We start from the raw sequence: 17415 nt of genomic DNA on the forward strand, positions 1-17415 counted from the left end.
TTGGAAGGGTCCGTTGAATGCCTGTAATAATCCCATGCGTCTAGCATATTTGAGGCGGTGCTGCTTAGGGTGGTGAGGTGGAATTTCCATGCCAAACTTCCTGGTTTTGTGCGAGTTCTTGGTGGATAGGGCTGAGAGAGTGGTTGCTCCACCTTGGTCTGCTCCTTCATGCGCGACAATTCACCCCCGTGCTGTATTCATGCGATGAACTCAACGTCGAAACTACTGCCAAGCACGTGTGAGTCCTAGTGTGTTGCATAGCTTGATTCTCCGCGCTCGAAACCCACACATGTTCCCCATTCCACCTATTGCACATCGCGATAGCAACCCATTTGGAATCGCATCGGCCACGCCTTCGACAAGCTGCTCGACGCATGAGGCATAAATAAGAAGCAACCGAGGTTGGCTAATTATTAAATAACGTCGTACGTACGGAGGGCTGTGCCCGTGCATGCATTTTTCTTGCACATACGGACACAATGATGCGGTATCCCTTCTCTGGTGTAAATTCCATGATTCGCACATAAATGTAAGACACTCGATCCTCTTCTTGATTTACAACTTGATTACTCTAAACACGTGGAATGCAGATTAGCACGAAATGGAACGCAGTACAAGCATCATATTCCATTAGAGTAGTAGTCTTGCTCCAATGTCAAGGCATGAAGCAAGTGGGCTTGATTGTCGAGGGGAGTAAGCTTATGTTACGCCCCAGTTGCATTTGCAAATCCATCGATGAAATGTCTTCCCAACGGACTATATTAGTATGGTTTTTACTCCACTCTTTTCCTCTTTTTCCGGGGAGGTTTTTACTTCATTCGACCAACTAAGTTGTGTTATGGAGTAATTTAGAAAATACCGATTCAAGTGCTCGACTGTTTTTGTGGAGAAATGCATAATGACGGCTTATATTAGAGAAAAGTATACTTTTCGTCCCTCAACTTTCGGTGAAGTCTAGATTTGGTCCCTCAACTTCAAAACCGGACAACTTGCATCCCCAACTACCGAAACCGGACAAGGTTCGCCCCTGGACTCGGTTTTGACCGTTTTTTGGTGTTGACTCACCCCGGTTTTGACCGGTGCTCATTCATATTCCTGTAATTTTTTTATATCCGTGAACTTTTTGAAATTCACGTACACTTTTCAACTCCGCGTAGTTTTTTCAAGGTCGCGTATTTTTAAAAAAATAAACATGCCTTTTTTCAAATCAGCAAACTATTCTGAAATTCGCGTACTTTTTTCAAATCCATGATTTTTTAACATTTACGTACTTTTTCCAAATCCCCGTATTTTCCCAAGTTTGTGTAATTTTATCAAATCCAAGTATTTTTCAAAGCCATGAATTGTTTCTGAAATTCGCATACTTATTTCAAATCCACATGCTTTCCAAAGTCTGCATTTTTTTTCAAATCCGTGTTGCTTTTATAATCCATGAACTTTGTATGAAATTCACGTACTTGTTTCAAGTTGAAATAATTTTTGAAATCCACATATTTTTGCGCAAAAGAAGTCCATATCCGCGTACTTTTTTCAAGTTCGCATAAAATTTTCAAATTCATGAACTCTTTCAGAAAAAATGTACTAGAATATGAAAGGTGCATCAATTTTTAGAAATTAGATGAACTTAAAAAATAAATGAACTTTAAAAAATATGCATATTTGAAAAAGTACATGAACTTGGAAAAAATTACACCGATTTAAAAAAAGTACACACATTTTAAAAAGGTTCACTATTTAAAAAAAGTAACCGAATTTGAAAACAGTACGTGGACTTGGAAATGGTAGGCAAGTTTGAGTCGGAACGGTCAAAACCAGGGTGGGACAGCACCAAAACCGGTCAAAACCGTGACCAGGGATGAATCTTGTCCGGTTTGAGAAGTTAAGGGTGCAAGTTGTTCGGTTTTGGAGTTGAGGGACCAAATCTAAACTCCGCCAAGAATTGAGGGATGAAAAGTATACTTTTCTCTTTATATTACATTGGCAAACATAGATACATTGTTGGAGATTACATCAACTAGAAAGCTCTATTAGGAGGCTCGCCCTGTTAAACAATATTAGGTAGAGCCCTCCACTCTACTGGATAAAAAATCGGCAACTATAAAAGATCGGCAATCATATATTGACTTTTGCAATCTCGTCCCAACTCGAATAACAGACCCAAAGCGCAACCAACCAGGCGGCAACAGATGGTGAGCAGAACAACAACTATGAAACATGGACGGAAGTTTCAACCTGTCGTTCCAAACTATACAATATATATTCCTCTTTCCTCAGAAATCCGCATTTCTGATTGTATAAGCTTTCCTTTTCTGCTATCAACATCAAACCATGATGAGAATACTGAGTTTTTGCCAAAAGTAAGAAATAACACCAAATACGGAAAAGCGACAAAGCCTGTAGTCCAACTCCCAAGCCCAACAGCGCACGATTCATTTGCCAATGTGGACGTGCAGATATCCTTTTGTCCCTATCACAGAAAGCAAAGCAATGGACATCCTTGATGTAGAAATTAAGATGACACAAATTTGTAAAAAAGCACCAATAAGGCAGTAACGAACAAAATTTGAGATTTAGCAATTACAGATTTGTTTGTCTCGGCCCATAAGGTCCAAGGACCTTGGAATACCCACCTTGGATAATAAAATAAATTTTTCAGGGACTAATAATGCATTGGCAAATAAGCCTTACATAAACTGCATGTCATGGAAGCAGGGAGCAACTAATAATCAAGGGGTACCCCTTGAAGGGCTTACCCGGCCGTCACTTTTTTGGCATGTGAGCGCGCCAAGTGGTGCTCCCAGCCAAGGCCACATGTCACACGCTAGAGCACCCCGCGGATTGTTTTTTTTTCTGCATGGTGTTTTCGGGTTTTATTTGTTTTTTATTATTATTATTATTATTATTATTATTATTATTATTATTATCATTATTATTATTATTATTACGGATTTTCGGCTTTTGCTTAGGTTTCAGTAGATTTTAGTGGAATTTTTTTCTGGTTTTCATGAAAAGCAGTTCTGTCCCGTGAGAAGCACAACATGTGCTTCTACGACAACCACAACTATGCTTTCAGAAAAGGAAATAATATAGCTGTGCTTGTACGAGAAGCCCAACGTGTGGTTTCAAAAAGAAAAATGCACAGTTGTGCTTCCTGAAAAAAGGAAAATCACAACGTGTGGTTCCCAAAAGAAAAATGCACTGTTGTGCTTCCCAAAAAAGGGAAATCGCAACTTGTGCTTCCCGAAAAAGGAGAAATTATTTAGGGAAGCACAATTATGTTCCTGTGCTTCCTTAAATGATTTTTTTAATTTGAAACAGAAATTGAATTTTCCTATCATCTTGTAAAAAGGGAACATTAAAAAAAGGTAAAAACATAAAAATGTCCCTTTTTACAAGATGATAGGAAATAATAACTGGTCAGAAACACATAAACAACCTCAAAACAAAACCAAAAAACACGCAAAAAACTTGGTAAAAAAAACACCAAAAAATTGGGAGAACTGTGCAAAAAACAGGTCATAACCACCGCAGAAACAAACAGAAAAAACCACAGAAAACCGGTCAAAAACTTACCGTTTGAGGGGGGGAAAATCTTACCTAAAAAAGCACTTCCCAATACCCGGTCCATCTGCCTCCCTCGAGAGGCAAAAAAAACGTCATTTTGCTCCTTCTGCTCTGTCCCTTTCCCCTGGCTCCGCCGCTGTTCTACTCGCCGTCCCCGCCCTCCTCTGCTCCTCATCCCCGCCCAACCGGAAGCTGTGGCCGAATAGATCGTCCATATAGAGGTAGGTTAGCGGGGAATCAATCTCTCTCTCTCTCTCTCTCTCTCTCTCTCTCTCTTGCAGGTGAGGTGAGCGGTGAGATCTCTCTATGATTTCCCTCCCTCGAACTAGCAGATTTTGGGTAACACTCATCCCGCACAACAGAGTGCCATTCCTATCGAAAACAGTGGTACAATAGGTATTCAGAAGTGTAGGGTTTTTTGTATTTTCGATATTTGGCCGAGAAGGAAACTAACCAACCTCATGAATTTGATCAGTCATCAATGAAGGCGAAGCTTCCGATGGCGACGACAATGACGAATGGCCCAATGGAGGCGCACAGAACAACCCTCCCCAAGGAAAAACGGCGTCGGTAAACGTCAGGTGAACGTGAAATCCAGAAGGCGACCCAGGCCTCCGCGACCCCTGCGACGAAAACACCGGCGAGGGCGAGGTAATAGGCGAGCCTGTGGTGGCCGAAGAACGCTCCCCGGGGCGGCCTGTAGAGCATGGTGCCCACGTCGACTATGAGGGTGAGCAAGGCCAGTGTCCACAGTGCTCGGGGGGAGAAGAACCGGAGACATGTTGGCGGCGGGCACGTATACCGGCTCGGCTGGCGGGCCTATGCTGACCCTGACATCGTCACCGTCCCCGCCAGGGCCGGCCTGTGTAGTAATGGAAGAAGTGGACAACATCAGCACTGCAAAAACGAGGAAACCTGGGAGGGGCTCGCTCGCTGACTCACCTGCTGCGCCCCGGCGGCGGTGTTGTCGCGGGGAAGCTGGAAGGCGGTCGCCACCACATCGGCCACGCCTCCCACGAGCTGCATGCCAAAGGCACCAAGGCAACATATTATAATTTATGTGTGTATATATAAAATAGGCTCTAAGTTGCCGATTGAGACTGTTTTGACAGGGGGTCCTAGAACCTAGGATTGCATAGATAAGTAGTAGAAGTACCTGGCACATGTCGCTGTCGGAGACGAGGTTGTGTGCGGAATCCAGATGCCCGCATGAAAGAAAAAGGTCCATCAGGAAACTTGATCACAAGATGATGCCAGGGGATCTTGTACTTGCACTAGTACCAAACCAAGCTGTTGGCTCCGACTGGGACTGACCACTTACTTGTTCTCACCGTCCTCCGTCGTCAAGGGCTCGCCCATTGGCTTCCGCTTATCCAGGTACGTACGTGCACCACCACACACAGAGAGAATAGAAGAGAGAGGGATAGAGAGAAGAGAAGAGAGAGAGAGAGAGATTAATGAGACGATGGCGTTTACTTATAGTCAATTCAGGTGGTCGCATCGAATCACAATCACCCCATTTGCTAGCTCCTGACATGACACAGGCCGTCTTGTCGGATCGTTTTCGTTTCCAAGCTAGCCAACCCAATGACAAGGACAAGAATGTGCTTTCAACTTTGCCATCCATCGATCTAGCTATCTCCACCACTCGAATCCAACGAATCGGTCGAGGGCCGGCCATCGCGCGCCCCTCGATCAAAAAATTCCATATTCCCCGAAACATGTGGCAGGAATATATTTTCACCACGGACGACGGTTGTTCATCGCTGGCGGAGGCACTTTATTCTCTCGGACCACAGTTGTCCATCGCCCGTACGTCTCGTCCCCAACCACGAGCCACCGCCCACTTTTGTCAACCAATCGTTTATATATCTTTCCCTACTAATAAAGCACGGAGTGCTTCTGCTCGTCCGTCGTCGCCGTTTTTACAAAAAAGTCCTTATGGTTTTTGGTAATTAAACCCGCAGTCCCTTTTTAAGTTGAAAAAAACGTTTCGTTTAGAAATTTTACCAGGAAAACCTTGTGGTTTCCTGTATTCAACCCGCGGTCCTTTTAATGTGAGAAAATCGCAAGGAAGACAGGCGGATCTGGGCGCAGCGTCGAGGGATCTGGCGGCTGGTGCGGCGGCTTGCTCCGATGGCCGCGGTGTCCTGCTTATCCAGAGAAACAGGGCATGAGGGAGAGAGGAAAGAGATGAAAAAGGAGAAGGAGCAGGGGCGCAAGGTGAGGGAGAGGGATCTGGCGGGTGGTGCGGGGGGCTTCGTGGCGGCGACGTCCTTCTCATCCAGAGAAAGGGAGAGACAGGGCGTGAGGGAGATAGGAAAGAGAGGAAGAAAGGAGAAGGAGAGGGGGGCGCAAGGTGAGGGAGATGGTCGCCGGCGGTGGCGCCTCCGGTGACCGGCCGGCGGCAGGACCGATGGTGTCTGGAGTTTTGGACACCTGAGCGAGCTACCCTGCTGCTGCTAATTCTTCTCTCCCCACGCCTCTGCTGCTGCTCCTTCTACTCCTCAGATGCCCATGCTTGCTCTCAAACAATCATTGTTGAAGGTGAAGTTCTTTTACAGAAAAATGTAAAATATGTTACGCAGAGGAACTATGTTAGCTGAAGTGGCTGCTAAGTTGTTTCAACAAATGAAGATGAGGTTTGATGCTTAATTGTGCTTGCAGGACTGAAGGGCATGATTTCTGGACCACAGATGATGCATTTTATTGGCAGGCACAATCAAGGGCCCATCATCTTTCTGCTATAGGTTCAACACAAACAACAGCTATCTTGTTGAGATTCAATTGCTATTCGGTGGAGAGCAGCCACAAAAAGTTCCTCAATTGATGCACAGTGGCCACCGAAAACAGATCTCGCTTTCAATCTCTAATTGATTCTCAGCTACAGAGTGGCATGTATCTATAGACTTGCTAATGTGATGGCTAATGCATGTGTATTAATTCATGAATTAGCAAAATATTTCCCGTGAGATGTGCTAATATACAAATTTGATGTTCACAGTGCCCTCCACTTTTTTTTTGTTATGCCTATAACAGATGACTTATTTTCAATTTTTAAATAGAAAAGCACAGTATGGTTGCTCTTATATACAGCTCATAAAAAGGAATTACAAATAAGAAGAGTGATGTGTTCTCCTCAAAACAAAATTGCTGAAATTCACATGCATGGTGGCGCCATACAGCGAGCGCATGGTGGCAGAGTTCACAAGCTAGATCTCTGACTGGCGTAATGGCTTGTCCTGATGCAGAGAAGGACGGGGTTCAAGTTGTTGGGCCGGTGGCAGGGGCAGCATGATGTTTTCGTCAGGTAACAACCTAGCCATCGACTCAAGATTTAACTGAACCAATTCCTTTAATTCAAGCTCCAAATCGTTGTTATTTGATTCACTAATTGGTTGCTGGCAACAACTAATTGGACATATAATTGTTGATTTATGTACAAACAATATCTTCAGTTGTTTTCAGATCTTCAATAAGGATCATCAAGCCCTCTGCTTTTTATATGCAGAATAGATATTGTAATTGTGCCTCCATTACGTCTAAAAGTCAGATATCGGAAAAATGTCATTGGCATATCTCTGTCACGATGGAGGATTGGTTAGACAGAAAAAGGACCTCTGGTTATGTATGACATGATGCGAGGCACATATCTCTGAATGAAGCGCAACAAGAATTGACATCCTCTAATGCTAACTGTTGAGCATTCTTCTCTGAAGTATCAGGTCAGTATCCCATGTGCCCCCTATTCATCTGTCATCGCTGCATAAAAATTTAATGCAGTTTTTAAGCCTATGTTTAAGGGTAGCTAAATCTCTATGGACCAACCATATTATCTTTTTGAGATAAGAAATCAACCTTCATCATGTACTTATGTTGTAACTTCTCCCATCTTTTGTGCTATTATCTAAAAGAGGTGTGGATTGGAATCAGTTTTTTTTGCTGCACCCCCATTCCGACGAGGTCACACACACATACCACTGGGAATCCCACGAACCCTATGTTCGAGCGCGAGCGACGGCAATAGCATCTGCAAGCACTTGACCAACACGCTACCCGGGTGTGGTATCCACTATTGAGGCCAAGCAACTTAGCTCGGTCATCCTTAAGTGTGTTTGTGTCCACCACCTGATGAAGAACGGGAGAAGATTGCTGACTTTGTGCCTAATGATGGTTGCCTGAACTTCGTAGAGCAAATTGACGAGGTGTTGATTGCTGAATTTGGTCTTAAGAGGCACGTCGTGGGAGATATCCCTTGTGGCAGGTTCAAAGTTGTGATGGTATCTGGTGTCTCCCAGCGAGATTTGATCCTTCTCTTAACAGTTACTATTAAGGTATAACAGTGATGTGCTACTCTGCTGGTCCTTTAGATGTCAAAAAGATTATGTGTTGTGCTAGCTAGCGACTTTTATCTCCCCGTGGATGCAGATTTCAGAATATGTTTAGTTACGACGTACCACAAAGCTGATCTTTTTAACATTTGATTGCGTGCTTAATACCACAGTTAGGTAGTTTGACTCTTAGACACTGGTCTTTTTAATATCAGACTTAAACAACTACAGTTCTAAATAGCAGTAGTTCTTCTGAATTTCTACCTATTTATTTCACTATTGTGGTTTCAAAATCCAATAGCCTTGCTGTTAGTTAATGCTCTATTTATATTTTTTGCCAACAGAACAAATTTATGTTTCCAGCAAAAAAGTTGGCCGGCCCCAGCAAAAAAAAAGAACAGTTCCAGCAAAAAAAAGATCGCCGCCGTGGTCACAGGTACTAAATGGTTCCACTGTACATCTCTGTAGTTATTTGGCTGAAGGTGCGCATTAGTGGTTAGCTGTGATAATACAAATAGTAAACATGTTATACCAGGTAGCAGAACTTCACGAAAATTTGCTGAAGGAGTTGCATCATCCTTGATCAAATATTATTTTTATTATTCCTTCTTGGTTTTAGACAATAACATTAGAGAATCTAAATCCTTTTACCGCGCATCAGTACATGTAATAGAGCAACTCTTGGTGCAACTAGCTGCAGCAAAGACCAACTTGACTTGATGGTATTTTTGATCTGTTCACCTACCCTCCCTCGCTCAATTTTCTTGGGAAAAAACACCCGCCCAATGAAGCCATCTCCGTGTCGCATACCTATTGCCACAACCAACTAAGCTAGCCCAGTGTTTTTTGTGGAAAAGATGGTTGTTCCTTCTATTAAATAGTCCCACCTCGCCCCTTTACACCCAATCCTCTTAATTTCCTTATGCCTTTGAATTTCCTAGGTGTCAACAAGCAGTCTTCGGAATCATCAATAAGCCAACAGCGAGAAATAAGTTCAAGAATTGAGTTCCCTTAACAGGGAAATAAGGAAGGGAAGAAACAAATAGGGAACAATCAGATGAAGCATCAAGGAAAATGGATTGAACAATCAGATGAAGCATCAAGGAAAATGGATTGAACAATCAGATGAAGCATCCAGCTCGAGGAGAAGCATGGTCTGCAAGGAGACCAATCATCTTGAGGTGGTTCTTTCAGCTACTGCATGTTCCATTACGGAGAAGGGTACTTAGTCGATCTTAGGAGCCAGACTCTGCTTTCCTTGCAGGGAGAATTTCAATAAATGGTACTATTACTCTCCCAACAATTCTTTTATCACTACAAAATGTGTAGGAACCTTATTTTTCTTAAGTGGCATAATGTGATTTCGTAAGTGTTGTGTTGTACCACTTTAGAGTAAAAGAATAATTATGTATGAAGAATAATATTACCGAGTCAGGCAGAATTTGACCTTAGTTCTGACCAAATTAATCTTTATTTGTTTGCCAGGTTGTGTGTCAAACATCACTTCATGTTGTAGTCCATTTTTTCCTTTCAAAAGCCACATTATGAAATTTGGCTTTATAAGAAGTTTCACTTTATTATTAGTGGAGAACGGGAGATAAGGAAAGGGAAGGGAAAAACAGTAATTCTAGCAACTAGCCATTGTTCCGTGGCAAAACACAGGTGTTTGTTCTATTATGTCCATCGGAAATCTTTACGGAGGAGTTGGGACTGAGTGAGTGACATAGATTTGCTTGAGGTCACAAATTCTTTTCTGCTGTTACTTGCATCTTACTTGAATTTTTTTCTTCAAGTTCTTCCTGTTTTCCCATATCCTCTGCTCTATAGAAGCTGCTACATCAAATTAAGTAAGTGCATCCTTCTTTTTTGTCCAAGTTTGTTCTATTCTATTACTCAGAAGTCTGTACAAGACTGAGAGAGTGAAGCATATTTGCTTGAGATTTGAATACTTTTTTGATGTCGGGTTTGTACGCTATACAGTTTGATTAATGAAAACTGATAAAAGTAGTGGCAAACACTTGATTGAGTAAGCTACTGGATTTTACCAGTAATACACAGTAGTTTCTTGCAATATTATCTGCATGACAAGAAACACCCATATTTGATTTTGCTCTGTGATTGGTTCAAATATCACTTTTTGGCTAAAGCTGATTGGATACGAGTAGTAGTGCCAACAGTAATAACTTTAAATATGATTTTATCATGGCTCTAAATTTTATTGCTGATGATTTATTTCAGGATATTTGGAGAGGCTATTTGCACCGTAGTTCAAGACAGCTGATAGAGTATAAGCTAGGCAACTCACTTATATTGTTACTTGTTTAAATGGTTATCTATTCTGCCGGCATATTCACATGCCATATTAATTTCAGAAGAACAATTTTTAATTTGTGTTGTGCTTGCATGCATTGTTATGTCTAAAAAGAAAATTCCAAACAAAAACAAATATAAAGTCACAGTTTGTATTTACGCACTGGATAGTTTCAATCGCGCTAAATTAAACGAAGGCTTTCAGAATAAATTGTGGCCTCTAAGCTTGTGTGTACTCAATTACTAAATGTGTAATATCAGCACATATTAGCACGACTATTTCTTAAGTGCAGCCAGCCACCAATTTCATTTGATTTGAATTAATATATTACTTATATACTCATTTAGATATTTATTTATGTCCTCGATGGATTGATTTGAACGCCACAATTTTATTAACCCGTTGCAACGCACGTGCCCTTTTGCTAGTATAGCCAAAGGAAGTACATAATGACAAACATGCCAGTACTACAGTTACATGCGGCTCTCCACGTCCAGAATGAACGAATATAGCCAGCTACAAATCACTAAGGGTCAATTAGCAGTGCCGGTGCTTCAACTTGACGCAAACAGTCACTTTGTTGATACAACTTCAACAAAGTGGTGCAAAAACTTAGGTTTGTCATGCAAATACACCGGTTATCGTGTTTGGATATGAAGTCGGCGCAGCCTAGGCTCGCCGGCGTGGCATGGGTTCCACTGTCAGTGACCAGACGACATAGAGGGGGACTGCGTGGCCAGCTATTTTCCAAAAACCCCGTCGGGTTTATTTATTTTGCAAAAAAATCCCCTGCCATGGCATATAACCCCTCAATCCCAAATCGCAGCCTCCAAATCCCTAAGGCGTGTTCCCCAATTCCAAAGCACGGCGGCAGTCCCCTGCATTGAGCACGGCTCCTTATGTGCAGAATGGCGGCGATCCATCTCGTATAGCCCTCTTTGTCCCGTCTCTCACACCCATCTCTCACCTTCGTGTTTGTAAATGGGTGGCACCAATGTACCGAGGATGGTTGATAGCAGGCGCGAAGTGGAGGAGGACAATAAGCCCTCGGCAAAGATTACGTAAAAGCAGTGTGTTGGATTTTAGGGTTAATGTGATTTTAACCCAGGACAATGAGCTGTTAATTGTGGTTGCTTGCATGTCATGACACACTCTTTGTTGAATATATATTTTATATTGCACGTATATTGAAGTTGCGGCCCACCTCCTAGTTTTATATAATTGAGATAGAGGTTTTTCCTTGTAATATATATGCGTGCATCAGCACCCCATCAATACATCGCATTGCAAATCATCTGTTAACATAGTATCATTCTTTTCGATCTAACCCTAGGGTCAGCCGCCACCGCGCCTCCCCGCGCCGCCGCGCACCCCACCACCGCACCCGCCCCCGCCGCCCGTGCGTCGCTTCCGCCCTGCGCACCTTGCGCCGCTGCCGCTGCCTTTTCTCTACGCCGCGGTGCGTCGCTAGCCAGCTGCTTTGCTAGCCAGCGCGTTGCTAGTCAGGACGCCGCCCCGCTGACTTTTCCTCGCTAGCCAGCGCGTCTTGCCAGCCACGTCCGCCTCGCTCGCCTCCTGTCACGCCCGCGCAGCTGCCTCGCTAGCCCGCCGCCGCGATCTTCCACCCGCGCCGCAGCTTCCTTTAGCCGCCACGCCCGCACGCCGCCGCCATGTCGTGGCCGTCCTCCGCCGGTTCCTTCACCACCCACTCGTTCAACCTGTTCGCTGGTCCCGAACCCTCCGCTGCCACCATTCGTGACCTCAAAATTGACGCTCGGGTCCCTATCCGTCTTAACAGCTCTAGAGCACATCGACGGTTCTGTGGACAACACGTACATGCGCGGCGACTCGGAGTGGTCCGCCATCGACGCCACGCTCATCCGTTAGTTCTACCAGACAGTCTCGAAGGACATCTTCCACACGGTTGTCACCGAGTACGACGACGCCTGCACCGTGTGGGCCAAGATCAACGCGCTCTTCACCGACCACAAACTTCAGCGCCTTGTTTTCTTGCAGCAAGAGTTCTTCGGCTGTCGGCAGGACAACTCCACCATCGACGAGTACTGAATGAGGCTCAAGACGCTCGCCGATGAGCTTCACGACATCAGCGCTAAGGTCTCTGACGACCTCATGCTGGGCACCCTCACCGCCGGTCTAAATGAGGACTTCGGCAACGCGGCGTCCAACCTCTCACCCTGCTGCCGCAACCCACTTTCCAGCGCGTCATCGCGTACCTCAAACTTGAGGAGCGCCGGATGACGAAGCTGAAGCAACGGGTCCAGCACACCACTCTCGCTGCCGGTACCACCCGCGGCGGCCCGCTCCTCCGGCCGCCCCCCACCAGCCCACGCCCCCAGCACCCGTCGGCTACTACCCGCTGCCGCCCGCTCCGCCCGCGCCCCCAGCACCTCCCCAGCAGCCGCAAGGTGGCGGGGGCCGGCGCAACAGGCGGGGTGGCGGGGGCCACCGTTAGCAGCAGCCGCCGTCGCAGCAGGCGCAGTGCGCCGGGGGGCGCCTCACTTCCAGCAGTTGCCTCCACCATGGGCCACCAGGCAGAACCCGTAGACGGGCGTCGTCCATGCCTATCACATGCCCGTCCCGCGGGCTCCTACACTAGGTCTCCTTGGCCCCCGTCCAGCGGGCCACCAGGCGTTCATCGCCGCCCCCTACTAGCCCTACGGCGCCCCGCCCGCGCCGCCACCCCTCGGTGGCTACGGCGCGCCCGCCCAGGCGCCGACCTATGGAGGCCCGCTGCCGCCGCCGGCGCCTGCATCGTGGGACCCTGCCCTCCTGGCCACCCTACACTCGGCGTCGTCGCCGAGCAACTATGGTGGTGGAGGCGACATGGACTCGGGTGCTACTGCGCACATGACAGCTCATCCCGGTAACCTTTCCGCTTCCACTCCAGTTCACACCCCTACTCGTATCACCCTTGGCAACGGTTCCTCTTTACCCATCACCCATGTCGGTAGTACTAGTTTTCCTTCCAATTCCACACCTATCACTATGTCTAATGTTCTCGTTTCACCTTACTTAGTCACTAACTTAGTCTCCGTTCATCGTCTTACTCGTGAGAATCCTCTTACTGTTGAATTTAACGGTGTTGGTTTTTCTATGAAGGACGCCCGTACCCAGATGGTGCTCCACCGATGTGATAGCCCTGACGAGCTTTACCCCATGCACGCCGACGCCTCCACTTCCACACCCGTCGCCCTCTCCGCTGGCGTCGACCTTTGGCACGCTCGCTTGGGCCACCCAACCCCGTCGTTTTGCGTCAGATTCTTAGGAGTTTTTCTTTCTCATGTAATAAGATCGACGAGCATATTTGTGAGGCTTGTCGTTTGGGCAAGCACATTCGTCTTCCTTTTAGTGCGTCTACGTCAGTTTCCACTTTTCTGTTTCAGTTGATTCATAGTGATGTTTGGACGTCTCCCGTTGCGAGTAACACGGGCTATCTATACTATTTGGTAATTTTAGATGATTATTCTCATTATGTGTGGACTTTTTCTCTTCGTCGTAAATCCGATACTTTAGCCACACTCACCGCCTTTTACTCCTATGTCACCACTCAGTTCGGTCGCCCCATACTTGCACTCCAAACTGATAACGGAAAAGAGTTTGACAACGTCGCTATTCGCTCACTTCTCGCCTCTCATGGCACCATCTTTCAACCGACTTGCCCCTACACCTTGCTACCTCTTGAGTACTGCGTTGGTTTTCCCCGAAGAGGAAGGGATGATGCAGCAAAGTAGTGTAAGTATTTCCCTCAGTTTTTGAGAACCAAGGTATCAATCAAGTAGGAGGCTACGCGCGAGTCCCTCGTACCTGCACAAAACAAATAAATCCTCACAACCAACGCGAATAGGGGTTGTCAATCCCTACACGGCCACTTACGAGAGTGAGATCTGATAGATATGATAAGATAATATTTTTGGTATTTTTGTGATAAAGATGCAAACTAAAATAAAAGCAAAGTAAAAAAGCAAAGGAAATAACTAAGTAGTGGGAGATTAATATGATGAAGATAGACCTGGGGGCCATAGGTTTCACTAGTGGCTTCTATCGAGAGCATAAGTATTCTACGGTGGGTGAACAAATTACTGTTGAGCAATTGACAGAATTGAGCATAGTTATGAGAATATCTAGGTATGATCATGTATATAGGCATCACGTCCGAGACAAGTAGACCGACTCCTGCCTGCATCTACTACTATTACTCCACTCATCGACCGCTATCCAGCATGCATCTAGAGTATTAAGTTAATGAAAACAGAGTAACGCCTTAAGCAAGATGACATGATGTAGAGGGATAAACTCATGCAATATGATGAAAACCCCATCTTGTTATCCTCGATGGCAACAATACAATACGTGCCTTGCTGCCCCTACTGTCACTGGGAAAGGACACCGCAAGATTGAACCCAAAGCTAAGCACTTCTCCCATTGCAAGAAAGATCAATCTAGTAGGCCAAACCAAACTGATAATTCGAAGAGACTTGCAAAGATAACCAATCATACATAAAATAATTCAGAGAAGATTCAAATATTGTTCATAGATAGACTTGATCATAAACCCACAATTCATCAGTCTCAACAAACACACCGCAAAAAGAAGATTACATCGAATAGATCTCCTCAAGAGAGGGGGAGAACATTGTATTGAGATCCAAAAAGAGAGAAGAAGCCATCTAGCTACTAACTATGGACCCGTAGGTCTGAGGTGAACTACTCACACTTCATTGGAGGGGCTATGGTGTTGATGTAGAAGCCCTCCGTGATCGATGTCCCCTCTGGCGGAGCTCCGGAACAGGCCCCAAGATGGGATCTCGTGGATACAGAAAGTTACGGCGGTGGAATTAGGGTTTTGGCTCCGTATCTGATCTTTTGGGGGTACGTAGGTATATATAGGAGGAAGGAGTACGTCGGTGGAGCAACAAGGGGCCCACGAGGGTGGAGGGCGCGCCTGGGAGGGGGGGGGTAGGCGTCCCCCTACCTCGTGGCCTCTTCTTTCGTGTCTTGACGTAGGGTCCAAGTCTCCTGGGTCTTGTTCGTTGAGAAAATCACATTCCCGAAGGTTTCATTCCGTTTGGACTCCGTTTGATATTCCTTTTCTTCGAAACCCTAAAACAGGCAAAAAACAGCAATTCTAGGCTAGGCCTCCGATTAATAGGTTAGTCCGAAAAATAATATAAAAGTGGATAATAAAGCCCAATAATTTCCAAAACAGTAGATAATATAGCATGGAGCAATCAAAAATTATAGATACATTGGAGACGTATCAAGCATCCCCAAGCTTAATTCCTGCTCGTCCTCGAGTAGGTAAATGATAAAAACAGAATTTTTGATGCGGAGTGCTACTTGGCATAATTTTAATGTAATTCTTCTTAAATGTGGTATGAATATTCAGATCCGAAAGATTCAAGACAAAAGTTCATATTAACATAGAAATAATAATACTTCAAGCATACTAACAAAGCAATTATGTCTTCTCAAAATAACATGGCCAAAGAAAGTTCATCCCTACAAAATCATATAGTTTAGTCATGCTCCATTTTTGTCACACAAGAATGCTCTCATACTTCAAGCAATTGTTTCATACATTAGTAATCTCAAACCTATAAACTTTCACGCAATATATGAGCGCGAGTCATGGACATAGTACTATGGGTGGAATAGAATATGAGGGGGTTATGTGGAGAAGATAAAAAAGTTGAAAGTCTCACATCAACGAGGCTAATCAATGGGCTATATATGGAGATGCCCACCAATTGATGTTAATGCAAGGAGTAGGGATTGCCATGCAACAGATGCACTAGAGCTATAAATGTATGAAAGCTCAACAAAAGAAACTGAGTGGGTGTGCATCCAACTTGCTTGCTCACAAAGACCTAGGACACTTGAGGAGGCCCATTGTTGGAATATACAAGCCAAGTTCTATAATGAATATTCCCACTAGTATATGAAAGTGACAAAACAAGAGACTCTCTATCATGAAGATTACGGTGCTACATTGAAGCACAAGTGTGGCAAAGGATAGTAACATTGTCCCTTCTCTCTTTTTTCTCTCTTTTTTAATTTTTTATTTGGCCTTTCTCCCTTTTTATATGGCCTTTCTCCTTTTTTTATAATTCCTCACTTGGGACAATGCTCTAGAAAATGATGATCATCACACTTCTATTTATTTACAACTCGATACTAGAACAAAAGATGACTCTATATGAATGCCTCCGGCGGTGTACCAGGATATGCAATGAACCAAGAGTGACATGTATGAAAGAATTATGAACGGTGGCTTTGCCACAAATACTATGTCAACCACATGATCATGCTAAGCAATATGATAATAATGAATGTGTCATGATAAACGGAATGGTGGAAAGTTGCATGACAATATATCTCTGAATGGCTATGGAAATGCCATAATAGGTAGGTATGGTGTCTGTTTTGAGGAAGATATAAGGAGGTTTATGTGTGAAAGAGCGTATCATATCACGGGGTTTGGATGCACCGGCGAAGTTTGCGCCAACTCTCAATGTGAGAAAGGGCAATGCACGGTACCGAAGAGGCTAGCAAGGATGGAAGGGTGAGAGTGTGTATAATCCATGGACTCAACATTAGTCATAAAGAACTCACATACTTATTGCAAAAATCTACAAGTCATCAAAAACCTCGGCACTACGCGCATGCTCCTAGGGGGATAGATTGGTAGGAAAAGACCATCGCTCGTCCCCGACCGCCACTCATAAGGAGGACAATCAAATAACACATCATGTTTCAAATTTGTTACATAACGTTTACCATACGTGCATGCTACGGGACTTGCAAACTTCAACACAAGCATTTCTCAATTTCACATCTACTCAACTAGCATGACTTTAATATTATTTCCTCCATATCTCAAAACAATCATCAAGCATCAAACTTCCCTTAGTATTCAAAACACTCATAAGAAAATTTTACTAATCTTGAATACGTAGCATATTAGGATTTTAAGTAAATTACCATGCTATTTAAGACTCTCAAAATAATCTAAGTGAAGAGTGAGAGATCAATAGTTTCTATAAAACAAATCCACCACTGTGCTCTAAAAGATATAAGTGAAGTACTAGAGCAAAACTATATAACTCAAAAGATATAAGCGAAGCACATAGAGTATTATAACAAATTCCAAATCATGTATGGCTCTCTCAAAAGGTGTGTACAGAAAGG

The 17415-nt window shown here is 44.4% G+C and overlaps 1 long non-coding RNA gene across 5 annotated transcripts; it reads left to right on the forward strand.

Moving 5' to 3' along the window:
- Window positions 1-5683: 5683 nt before the first annotated feature.
- Window positions 5684-10287, forward strand: LOC119357223. 5 transcript variants are annotated; one of them, XR_005172144.1, is made up of 5 exons: window positions 5694-6111; window positions 6232-6874; window positions 7076-7289; window positions 8240-8331; window positions 8837-9332. It is a non-coding gene; the product is annotated as an uncharacterized LOC119357223 (long non-coding RNA). The 5 variants fall into 5 exon arrangements; XR_005172146.1 differs by adding an exon at window positions 10134-10287 and having other exon boundaries at window positions 5696-6111; window positions 6232-7289; window positions 8837-9177; XR_005172147.1 differs by adding an exon at window positions 9381-10125 and having other exon boundaries at window positions 5696-6111; window positions 6232-7289; window positions 8837-9177.
- The last annotated feature ends 7128 nt before the right edge of the window (window positions 10288-17415 follow it).

Source organism: Triticum dicoccoides, chromosome 2A, assembly GCF_002162155.2.
Source record: "Triticum dicoccoides isolate Atlit2015 ecotype Zavitan chromosome 2A, WEW_v2.0, whole genome shotgun sequence".
NCBI lineage: Eukaryota > Viridiplantae > Streptophyta > Magnoliopsida > Poales > Poaceae > Triticum > Triticum dicoccoides.